The 13,219-nt window shown below is 41.8% G+C and overlaps 1 protein-coding gene across 1 annotated transcript in view; it reads right to left on the bottom strand.

Annotated features, from left to right (window-relative positions):
- The window catches only part of macrod2 (mono-ADP ribosylhydrolase 2), a 1,287,170-nt gene that overhangs the window by 212,903 nt on the left and 1,061,048 nt on the right, over positions 1-13,219 (bottom strand). The gene's annotated exons all lie outside the window — the stretch shown is intronic.

Here is a 13,219-nt window from a genome sequence, read left to right as displayed (position 1 = left end):
CATAGTAAACTGTGGCTGCTAAAGAAGGCAACTGGACTTGATGGAGGATAAATACCTGGAACTCCCCACTGATCAGATAGAACTGAAGAAGCCTTTCGGATGAGAGGTGAAATGTCTTCAAGAATTTCAAGCAAGTCCAGTTGCCTTCTTTAGCAACCACAGTTTACGCCTCCAGCGCTGTCACTTCACAGCAAGAAGGTCCTGGGTTCGAGCCCCGGGGCCGGTGAGGGCCTTTCTGTGCGGAGTTTGCATGTTCTCCCCGTGTCCGCGTGGGTTTCCTCCGGGTGCTCCGGTTTCCCCCTCAGTCCAAAGACATGCAGGTTAGGTTAACTGGTGACTCTAAATTGACCGTAGGTGTGAATGTGAGTGTGAATGGTTGTCTGTGTCTATGTGTCAGCCCTGTGATGACCTGGCGACTTGTCCAGGGTGTACCCCGCCTTTCGCCCGTAGTCAGCTGGGATAGGCTCCAGCTTGCCTGCGACCCTGTAGAACAGGATAAAGCGGCTACAGATAATGAAATGAGATGAGTTTACGCCTCCTTGGTGTTGTTTTGTTGCATTACAATGTGGCATGAAAATGGATTTTTATCGGATTTTATGTCATGGAATATGAACTAAACTGTCCAAATTGGCAAAGTAGGGGAAAAAAAAAATTTGACAAATTAAAAGCTGTTAAGTTCCGAGTGCATAAATATTCACCCCCTTTGCTATGAAAGCTCCCGGAGGGATCTCGTCCCACTGATTAACTTCAGAAGTCACATAATGAGCTGAATAAAGTCCACCTGTGTGCAAGCAGTGTCACATGACCCGTGACACGATGTCAGTGTCCACATGAAAAAGTTCATGATAAATGGCAAAAACGTGTGGCACAAACCCAATACGCAAACCCAGCGAAGCATGATGGTGGCAGCATGATGCTTGGGGGGGGAGGGGGTGCTTTTCATGGGGCAGGGACTGGAAAACTGGTGAGGACTAAAAGAAATATGGATAGCACTAAACACAGAGCAATTCTTGAGGAAAAACCTGTTTCAGGCTGACAGAGATTTCAGACACCACACAAAGTTGTTGACATGGATTGTAACTCAAATGGCACAAAAAAAAAAAATCCATTTTAATTCCAGGTTATAATTCAGCAAACAGGGTAAACATCGGGTGGGGGGTTCACAAGGCAGTGCACAAATAAAAAATATATATATTAATTCAAGCTCAATAGTTTGCTGAACAACATAGTGATCTATGTTGACATTAGAATATAGGGCACAAATGAACGTTCTGGAAACTTACTTTTTCATTCTTAATGACTAAAGTTACTATTTTCATTGGCACTAATGTTACGGTTTCAAATTCTGCTTCAGAATATCTCATCTCATCTCATTATCTCTAGCCGCTTTATCCTGTTCTACAGGGTCGCAGGCAAGCTGGAGCCTATCCCAGCTGACTACGGGTGAAAGGCGGGGTACACCCTGGACAAGTCGCCAGGTCATCACAGGGCTGACACATAGACACAGACAACCATTCACACTCACATTCACACCTACGCTCAATTTAGAGTCACCAGTTAACCTAACCTGCATGTCTTTGGACTGTGGGGGAAACCGGAGCACCCGGAGGAAACCCACGCGGACACGGGAAGAACATGCAAACTCCGCACAGAAAGGCCCTCGCCGGCCGCGGGGCTCGAACCCAGACCTTCTTGCTGTGAGGCGGCAGCGCTAACCACTACACCACCGTGCCGCCAGCTTCAGAATATGTTAGACATACCATATTAATGTAGACGTGACATTCAGTTTTTATCAACTCTTAAAATAATAAACAGCACTCACTTGATGTTACGTAGAACCTAAAAGTCTAACGTGGACAATTAACACGAATAAGGTGTAAATTTCGATTATGAATCCACACTGAACAGTTTGTATAACAAAATGTTTATCACAACTAACAACTGCTTGCATGTGTTTCTTCAACTCAAAAGGTCTGATATCTATACTCAGCAAAAATAAAAACTTGACACTCATTATTTTTCAAATAGTGTTTAGAAACTTTTCTTGAAAGAGTTCTTGTTGTGATTATGGTTAAATGCATTGTCAAGGGCATTACGTCACACATTCATTCTCCTGGTCGGGCCTACGTAGCACGTGCGAGAGCACTGCACGCTAAAAATCATGTTTCCACGTGACACAAGTGATGTGACCTATTGATACACGTGCAATTGATCTCACGGTAGCAGAGTAGAGTGTCATCTCAGAAAAATAAGGTTTTATGGTTAATTATTCGTTAATTTGCAATGCCACGACTGTCAAACATTCAGCGTGAACGTGCCTTTGGCATGCTGAATACGGGAACATCCGTCACTGACGTTGCGAGGGTTATGGGATGCAGTCAACAGACCATCCATAATCTCCAGACACGTCTCCATCAAACTGGCACCACAGCCGACCGTAAGGAACCCTGCACAGAACTTGCAGGAGCTTGGTGCCATGTTGGTACAAATATGGCGGCGCATTCCCCAAGCTGTGTTCAGACGCATCATCCAATCCATGAGGAGACGTTGTATCGCAGTTGTGAACGCCCATGGAGGACACACCCGATATTGACGTGATTTCATTAAGTTGTGACTCACAGTTTTTGATCATGGACATTGTCGTCGCATTTCCGGTGGAACCGATTCCATGACAAACATGATCTGTATGCTATAGCATCTTTAATGACAAGATAATTGAATACAATCGTTATTTCAAACCTATTTTCCAAAATGTTCAAATTATTGACTTTGAAACGAGTGTAAAGTTTTTATTTTTGTTGAGTATATTATTCAGGAACCATTTTAAAACGGGTACAAATCACATTTCAGTGTAACTGCCGCTATTTGAACTAACAGCTAAATGCAATTTGGAGAAATAATTTATCGAAACACATTACACATCATTCTTGAGTAAGAGTAGTATATGCATTAGTGAGTGGTGCAGGTGTCATTGAGAGCGTTTTTTTTTTTTTAGTAGAGCTGGGCTTTGTGGAGTGTATTAGCGATTCCCACTTGTCACGCTGACATGGATGGAGGTGCCCTACTTTATAAAAAGCAGAGACAGGACAGACGAGTCACTAATGCCTGAGGTTACAGTACTATGTGCCTCTCTCCTGTTCTCTCGCTCAGTCCTCTGTGTGGGTGACTGAGGGGGCAGGACCGGTGGGCTCACCATGGCGTCCGGGAGGAGGGCCAAGGAGACGGAACGGGTGCAAGGAGCTCTTTTTTTTAATCAGAAACAAATTAGATTATTAGCTACAACTGTTTTATTTATCACATGAACCAAATCCACCATTCCAACCGATCGCAAGTTCCTTCCATCCATCATCAGCAGCCATCATTTCCTTCTCGCTTCTTCGTACTTTCATCCTCTCCCTGTATCTGGCCCACAGTGGACATGATGTGCACAGCTCACATGGCACTGCTGATGAAGTAGGCCAGTGGCGAAAAGGTACAAGGTGCAGAAACGATCCCTCGCTTCCTGGCGAGTGAGTGAACTAGGACAAAGCTGGAGAAAAAAGTGGTAACGTGGGGAAAATCAGAGGTACTACAAATGTGGTGAGGGATGGAAGACCTGGGATTCATCTGTATTTAACATAATTGCGAGGCGACTATGACACGTTTTTCCTCGTTTACTAAAATTGTGTAATTCGAAAGTTGCATTTTTGACACATTGGTTCTACATGCTGCCCGATTTAAAATAGACGGAACAGTTCAATTTGGTACTCATGCAAATAATTATCATCACTTTAGAGCCTTTCATACATTTAAATTGCAGCTCAAAGTGCTTTATAGTGCAAAAACAGAGTGAGCTGAAGGTGAGAGAAGCAGCCTTGGGCCATGAGGTTGCTGGTTCGATTCCCAGGACCGGTAAGAAAAATGGGAGGGGAGTTGAGTGCATGAGCAGCACTTCCCCATCCCTCTGTATCATGGTTGATGTGTCCTTGAGCGAGGCACCGAACCCCCAACTGCTCCCTGGGTGCTGTAGCATCGCTGCTCACTGCTTCAGATGGGTTAAATGCAGAGCAGGAATTTCACTGTGTATGAATGTACGTGTGACCAAATTTTCTTCTAAAAGTTAATGTAAAATCGTAGAAATGAACCAATCTTAAAAATAAAGCAGCCACGTTTGTTGGAGGAACGCATTTGTTGGAGAATCCAGTTTACCGAAAACCATCATAACGCTCCCATCATCATCATCTTCACCGGGACAGAGTGTGCTCACTGTGATGCTCGTTCAACCATTTAATCTCTGTGTTGTGATGCTTTTCAGGACATTCAGCCCATCTCAGAATCTTTTACTCGGTCTGAGAATGATCGAGCTCAATTTACACAAGATGGATCCTGCAGGGTGAATATCTGCTTCAACTTCTAATCCATTAACTCAGGTTTTTTTTTTTTCTCCTTTTCCCCAGGGGTCCATTATATCAGTGTCTCATTGCTCTTGCACCTCTGTACAGTTCTGCGCTCTATAATCGGTGACAATCAGCGGAGTCGCTGGAACAAGCAGCACTGTCAGGACTGCATCATTACTGCCTGTCCTGCAAAGTGCTACCTTCACTGCAAAAAATGACATCTTCGCAAGTGAAAATATCTTGAAAACAGTTGAAACGATCTAGCATTTCCTCTTAGAAGAACGCAAGACACCCATTCTGAGATTATTAAACCTAGTTCGAGATTGCAACCAACTTATTCTAAGATGTCTTATCACGTAAAAAATATCTGCTCATGCAGCAAGATCATTGCACTAGTATTAAGTAATTTTCTCCTCAAATTCAGTTTTCAATATTTTGCAGTGACGTGACGGGTTGGAGCTCAGAAACGTCCGCTTTTGAGTGACAACTGCTGCGGGTTTATCAGTGAGTGGGATATTAAGCTGATGTGCCAGGAAAAGTTAATTGTGTGTCTGACACGAGGGAGAGAGAGAGAGAGAGAGAGAGAGAGAGAGAGAGAGAGAGAGAGAGGGAAAATTGCTGTTCATTTATACTCTTCACTTTTCTTTCCTACAAGAATTGCGATTTGAGCTCAGACCCAAAACTTTAAGGTGTTCAGGAGAAAATAATGACCATTATTATATGGCACAAGTAACTTCTGGTAAAATCGTGCACTCTGATTGGTTCCTTGGCGGGCAGTATTTTCCTGTAATGCCTGTGGGTGATTACGGACTTTCTTTCCAAGGCGCTGGCTTTCAATGTTGCAAAAAAACCGACAAAAACAAAATGACAAAAAAAAATAATAATAATTGGAAATCAAAAACGTCTGAGACACACAAGACAAACAAGAGTCACTGAGTTATTCAAGAAATGAGCAACAAAGAGCATTCAGAAACCACTAACCGCTAACAGGAATTCAGTTTTGAAACCGCTAGCCGTTTATTCTGCATGTGTGACTCAACTATGTTATAGATATGACGTGACTGAAAGTAGCGTCACGCCTCGTTATAACGACTATCTATTTTAATCTTAGAAATAAAAAGCTGTGTAATAAACCCCTTATTAACCTCGCTTGCTCTGTCTTTATGGGAAAATATCAGACCTCGGTCTTTTCGTCAAGACATTTTCCCGTAAAGACCTTGCGCTCAGTTAATAAGTAGTTAATGATGTCTTTCAATCATATCATACATTTACACTCTACTGTATACTCGATTATTGGATTTGCAATCGACTTTAGCTCTGTGCATATCTGCTCAGTAAACTAAAGATAAACACACACAAGGACGTACAAGAAGTTCAACACTGACATTGTCCAAGTCTAGATCTCATACTTAAGGATCTGTTTAACACAGGAAAGTGAAGGCTGTATTCAAATTTAATTTAATACGGACCTCAGACTCCTGTTCTTGGCTGACAGGAGTGGATCCTGATGTGGTGTTCTCTTACTGTCATTTCACCTCAAGGTTTGGCAAGTTGTGCATTTGGAGATGCTTTTCTGCTCATCACGGTTGTAAAGAGTGATTATTTGAGCTAACATAGCTTTCCTCAAAACAGTCTGGCCATTCTCATCTGACGTTTTTCAACAACAAGGCATGTCCAGCCACAGAACCATCACTCACTGGATGTGTTTTTTCCCTCTTCTTCTTCCCTGTATAAACTTTTGAGCTGTTGTGCATGACAATACCAGAAGATCGACAGTTTTTTTTTAAATAATTAAACCAGCCTGCTTGGCACTAACAACCATGCTACAGTCATAAAGGAGAACTGAAGTCATTTTTAAACTTGCTTTATTTCTTAATTAACGTGTTATTCAATTATGTTTTCGGTTTTAGTAACCTTATATCGTGACTCGTATTGGCAACTAATCGCAATTAAATATGATACTTATCGGCCTATTCGGTTTTTAGCCGTGTTGAATTTAGTTCGTTTGGTCCACGGCAGGCGTCGCTTATCCGCGCGATCTTCACCAGACTTGTGCGAGACTTCGAAACATGAAGTGTCAGCACCGCCATTTTGAAAACTGTTTTCCAAACGAAATCTTGCACAAAAACGAGTTTAAATGACGATCCCTGCCTACTTTTTTCAAACTTTCCTGATTGCTATCAAAACAAACAAAACTTCCAGCTTGATTACGTCAGTATTCGAAAGAGGGCGCGCGCGTCTTTTGACAACGTTGGCGGACGTCGGTCACTTTGATTTCCGCTGTACGTTTTACTTCCGTCCTATGATGTCTCGCACAGGTCTCAACGAATCTCGTTTACGGCCATCGCTTTGACATATGGACTGATATATTACAGAGCGCATTTCAAACACTCATAACTTGCTCTAGCAGCGACAAAATAGCAATCAAAAATGCATTCCGACATTTAATAAAATGAGATAAATAGAATATTGAGAAGGGCGGCACGGTGGTGTAGTGGTTAGCGCTGTCGCCTCACAGCAAGAAGGTTCTGGGTTCGAGCCCCGTGGCCGGCGAGGGCCTTTCTGTGTGGAGTTTGCATGTTCTCCCAGTGTCCGCGTGGGTTTCCTCCGGGTGCTCCGGTTTCCCCCACAGTCCAAAGACATGCAGGTTAGGTTAACTGGTGACTCTAAATTGAGCGTAGGTGTGAATGTGAGTGTGAATGGTTGTCTGTGTCTATGTGTCAGCCCTGTGATGACCTGGCGACTTGTCCAGGGTGTACCCCGCCTTTCGCCCGTAGTCAGCTGGGATAGGCTCCAGCTCGCCTGTGACCCTGTAGAACAGGATAAAGCGACTACAGATAATGAGATGAGATGAGAATATTGAGAATAAAAAAAAATAATTGCCTTCGGTTCCCCTTTAAATTCTGCCTAAAGTGTTTGGTCTTAGAAGCAGGGTTTTACACAACCTACCATTATCAAAATTATTCTCTAAATCACTGACATCTTTTCATTGTTAGACAACTCGACTGGCCTTGGAAACAAATGGGTTTGACCCAAACCTCAATAACTTACAGACAATCATGCAAATCATGTCAACTTAAACTTGCAATGTTCACTGTACAAATTTGAACAAGAAGCCTAATACTTGAGTTGACGGACTACATTTGGAAAGCATCCGTGACATTTATTTTTCAGTTTATCAGGTCTCCTGGCTGCAAAAAAAGTTTGATATCCTCTGGTCAAGATGCTATTGGAAAGAAAAAATTTAATCTGAACAGGCCATCCTGACATGTGCTCAGAATCTATTTAAGACAGCTGAATCTGAAGGAAAACTTTCCTAGCAATCTTTTCAACTCAAGCTGCAGATTCTGAATATGGCCCTGAAGCTATACAAACTCCTACTGCATCAAAAATGACCTGAAGTTACAACAAGATTTCCCAGTGCAAAACAAGGTCACCTTTTGGCCTTTTATCTGTCTCTGTTGTGTGACTGTGTCTAATCCCTTCTCTCTTTCTACTGACACAACCAGCTTCTTTTAATCACTAACCCCATTAAAGCGGTGTCAGCTCTGGAGTGAGTGCTTCCCCTGTTCCTTAAGATCTCGACAGATAAGACTGGCAGAGGTTGGACTCCTGGATCAACTTGACACGTGACAAGAGACTCGACACGTTAGACACGTTAGAGGTGTGAGCTGGACCATTCTTTCTTTCTTTCTCTTTTATTTCTGACACTTGGCCTCTTCCTCAAAGATTTGACCACTCATGCCCACTCATGCTGGTTCCTACTATTGAAAGCAATATGTACAATCATGTTTCCAAAAAAAGTTGGAAGGCTGTGTAAAATACAAATGAAAACAGAATAAATAAGAGTGTAAAATTGCAAAGAATTTGGGGATCACAAATAAAATCAGGGCGGCACGGTGGTGTAGTGGTTAGCGCTGTCGCCTCACAGCAAGAAGGTCCGGGTTCGAGCCCCGTGGCCGGCGAGGGCCTTTCTGTGCGGAGTTTGCATGTTCTCCCCGTGTCTGCGTGGGTTTCCTCCGGGTGCGCCGGTTTCCCCCACAGTCCAAAGACATGCAGGTTAGGTTAACTGGTGACTCTAAATTGACCGTAGGTGTGACTGTGAGTGTGAATGGTTGTCTATGTGTCAGCCCTGTGATGACCTGGCGACTTGTCCAGGGTGTACCCCGCCTTTTGCCCGTAGTCAGCTGGGATAGGCTCCAGCTTGCCTGCAACCCTGTAGAACAGGATAAAGCAGCTAGAGATAATGAGATGAGATCAGACAAATAAAATCATTAAAAGATTCAGAGAATCTGGAGAAATCTCTGTATGCAAGAGACAAGGCCGAAAACTGACACTGGATGCCTGTGATCTTCAGGCCCTCAGGAGACACTGCATTAAAAGGAGACACGATTCTGTCATGAAAATCACTGCATGGGCTCAAGAACACTCTTGAAAACCATCAACTGTGAACACAGTTCATGACTGCATCGATAAATGCAAGTTTAAACTGCATATAAACAATATCCAGCCCCCAACACCGCCACCTTGTCTGGGCCCGAGCTCTTTGATGATGGACTGAGGCGAAGTGGAAACCGTCCTGTATTCTCATCTCATTATCTCTAGCCGCTTTATCCTGTTCTACAGGGTCGCAGGCAAGCTGGAGCCTATCCCAGCTGACTACGGGCGAAAGGCGGGGTACACCCTGGACAAGTCACCAGGTCATCACAGGGCTGACACATAGACACAGACAACCATTCACACTCACATTCACACCTACGCTCAATTTAGAGTCACCAGTTAACCTAACCTCATGTCTTTGGACTGTGGGGGAAACCGGAGCACCCGGAGGAAACCCACGCGGACACGGGGAGAACATGCAAACTCCACACAGAAAGACCCTCGCCGGCCACGGGGCTTGAACCCGGACCTTCTTGCTGTGAGGCGACAGCGCTAACCACTACACCACCGTGCCGCCCCGTCCTGTATTCTGACGAATCAAAATTTGAAATTATTTTTGGAAATCATAGACACTGCGTCCAAGCCAGGAAGGTAAATTGACTTCTCCTTTAGTCACCTGTGTGACGATAAACACGACAACTACAGCAAAACCAACGATGGTGACACATTGACTGAACGTGCATCCAAACTCATCCGGTTAAAATGAGCTGGAATTTGATTAAGCATATGCTCCTATAGTGCTGTGTCAGTGAGCAGGTGCCAGAGACGCATGCTGAAGGGGAAACACACTTCAAGCCAGGTGTGTGTGTGCGCCAAACCACTGCACGCTGTCTAATTCTAATCTCAAGTCCAAAACTGACAGAAAATTATGCACAGTAAACTTTGAGGAGATGTTTACCCAAAAATCCTGAAGATGAGCCATCATGATAGAAATGACAACGGATTAGAACTAGTGCGCTCGTATAAACTTAGAAACTTAACAGAATTGATCATTTTTTTCCTCAAAAAAGAAGAAAAAAAGTATAAATCCAAAGAAACTAATGTGAATGTTTTATTGAATTGAAGTTATATTATGAAAAAACTTCACTTTCAAATGTTCTCCTATAACAAGCACATTACTGTTACATAAATAGAAAATCTGTCAACAAGGAGAACGATGGTGTCATCCAATTCTTCTCCAGCTGTATTATTCCTCGACTTTATTTAAATCAATCTGTCAGCGTCGGCTTCTGTTTCTCTGTTAAAATCGTTTGATGACGAGATGAGTCACGGAGTAAAAGAATCAGATTATGTATTCCTCGACGCTCATCATCCTCAGCCAGTCTGAACGTGTATCATTTCCAAACACTGGCATTGTTCTTCCATTCACTTACAGATTTTTTTATTCTATCATTGTATATTTATAGTTTTAAACTGCACATATTATCCCTGGAATTGATTTTTTTTTTTTGCACTGTGATGAATTCTTTGTACATTTTGTACCTTTTTGAACAAACATCCTGATTTTTCACACCTCGGCACAGAAAACAAGAACAGAGTGGTAAACAATGCCTCCCAGGATGACACCGAGTTAAATCAAGGCACGCTGAAGCCCCTGTGTGTGTCTCAGTGTGCATGCGCTTGGATTTCTCAGCCCCCTGTTTAGCTCGCCGATGGCATCCTCAGAAGTCGAGACTAAATTGGCACAGAAGATGACAGTGGCGTGAGGTTTAATAAAGCGTGAGAATGGCCTCGTCTGAATCTCGTCATTAGGCTAATGCATTAGATATGATCACAGTGCCGCCTTCGCATAGCAGCTCCTCAGCCAAGGGGAAATCACATTCATAATTACCTCTGCATTAACCTTTAGCCACGTGGCTTCTTCACACTATTTAGCAAAGCAGGAGAAGACAAAGGGCGAAGAACACATGCAGCTAATGCGGGTTCTGTAATTGAAAATGGAGGACGTGAACGAAAGCGAGGCCTTTTGAATGAACTGAAACAACTGGAGTTGGTTTTTTTTAAAAAAAGTCCTTTAAATCAAACAATTTGAACAGCTAAAATGGGACATTTTCCAGATCATGCATTCACGAACATCAGGCAAGGGCAAATTGAATTGGTCTTTTTAGTGTTTAGTGTTAGACAGGAAGATTCAAGCCTTGTTGATACTTTAGTTAAATTTGTATTTAGCTTGTCTGATACAGAGTCATGGGTGTTACCAGATGCATACACCACTGTATCATCAGCATACATTTGAAGGCCTATACACTACCGTTCAAAAGTTTGGGGTCACCCAGACAATTTTGTGTTTTCCATGAAAAGTCACACTTTTATTTACCACCATAAGTTGTAAAATGAATAGAAAATACTGTATAGTCAAGACAAGTATAGTCTTGTATATATACTGTATAGTCAAGTCAAGGTTTTTTAAAAAAAAGTCCTTTAAATCAAACAATTTGAACAGCTAAAATGGGACATTTTCCAGATCATGCATTCACGAACATCAGGCAAGGGTTTAAAATCAGTGCAGGACATAAAGTCAACACATCTGGATGTGCAGAATGGGTCGTGTTCTAAGGAAGAACATTAACAGCAAAAAACAAGTTGCACTATTTTATTCATAATGCCAAAGGACAGCAGGGAAATAAAGCATTAATCAAGCATGACGAGGTGCGCAGAATGAATTCTCAGTGCACTGCATCAAAAAATCAAATGCAATACTGTGCTGTGCTGGATCAAGTGCTATTTTACAAGGTTCATTTAGAGAATTCATTCTTTCAAAATTCAGTTTGTCTAAACGGACATTGTCTTGGTTTGAGTCTTATTTGAAGGGCCGCAAACAGTGTGTCACAATTCATAACATAAGATCTTTATCCTGCAAAATGGATACAGGAATCCCACAAGGGACTGTTTTAGGCCCTGTACTCTTTAGCCTGTACATCAACGACCTGCCAGACATATGTCCAGATACACTACCGTTCAAAAGTTTGGGGTCACTTTGAAATGTCCTTATTTTTGAAAGAAAAGCACTGTTCTTTTCAATGAAGATCACTTTAAACTAATCAGAAATCCACTCTATACATTGCTAATGTGGTAAATGACTATTCTAGCTGCAAATGTCTGGTTTTTGGTGCAATATCTCCATAGGTGTATAGAGGCCCATTTCCAGCAACTCTCACTCCAGTGTTCTAATGGTACAATGTGTTTGCTCATTGCCTCAGAAGGCTAATGGATGATTAGAAAACCCTTGTACAATCATGTTAGCACAGCTGAAAACAGTTTAGCTCTTTAGAGAAGCTATAAAACTGACCTTCCTTTGAGCAGATTGAGTTTCTGGAGCATCACATTTGTGGGGTCGATTAAATGCTCAAAATGGCCAGAAAAATGTCTTGACTATATTTTATATTCATTTGACAACTTATGGTGGTAAATAAAAGTGTGACTTTTCATGGAAAACACAAAATTGTCTGGGTGACCCCAAACTTTTGAACGGTAGTGTATAGGCCTTCAAATGTATGCTGATGATACAGTGGTGTATGCATCTGGTAACACCCATGACTCTGTATCAGACAAGCTAAATACAAATTTAACTAAAGTATCAACAAGGCTTGAATCTTCCTGTCTAACACTAAACACTAAAAAGACCAATTCAATTCGCTTTTCAATTAAGAAAAAAGCTACAACCAAATCTTTGAATGTATATATTAAAGATGAATTTATTGAACAAGTACCAGAGGTTAAATACCTGGGAATAATTCTAGACAGTCAGCTAAATTTTAAAACTCACAATAAAAAAATCTGTAAAACTGTTAAAGCTAATTTAGGTTGTTTTAAGCTGATCAGAAACTGTCTGACCTTTAATTGTGCTCTACTCTTCCTGAACTCTATGTTACTTTCACACATGTCATATGGTGCTACTACTTGGTCCCAAGCAAATCAAACAACCATTAAAGCAATAGAGAGTCTTGATTATAAAGCCTTAAAAGTTTTGGACAAAAAAAAGATGAGGTACCATCATTGCAAAATTTTAAACAAGCATAAGATCCTTAGTTTTGCTAATTTTATTGTTTTTCATTCTGTAAAATTAGTGTTTAAATGTCTCAACAATCTTGCTCCTTTGCCCCTTGCTAGACTCATAATAAGATCACAGAGCAAATCCACTAGAGCAGTGTCAAGTGTAGAATTCCATTCTGCAAAACATCCTTTGCTCAGTCAGCCTTTTCAGTCAAAGGTCCAAAACTTTGGAATTCTCTACCTGATTATTTGAAATCGCTTTCAAGCTTCACTAATTTTAAAAAAAAATTACAAAGTCGTGGTTAATTCAACAACAATCATGTAGTCATATATAGTCTTTTTTTAATTTTATAATCGGGTCAGCCAAGATCAGATGGACCTTATAGGTTCCAAAATAACAAAAAAACCAA

This window comes from Neoarius graeffei, chromosome 7 (genome assembly GCF_027579695.1).
Source record: "Neoarius graeffei isolate fNeoGra1 chromosome 7, fNeoGra1.pri, whole genome shotgun sequence".
In the NCBI taxonomy this organism is placed as follows: Eukaryota; Metazoa; Chordata; class Actinopteri; order Siluriformes; family Ariidae; genus Neoarius; species Neoarius graeffei.
Note: the sequence above shows the minus strand (reverse complement) of the source record. Positions and strands in the feature narration are given on the sequence as shown.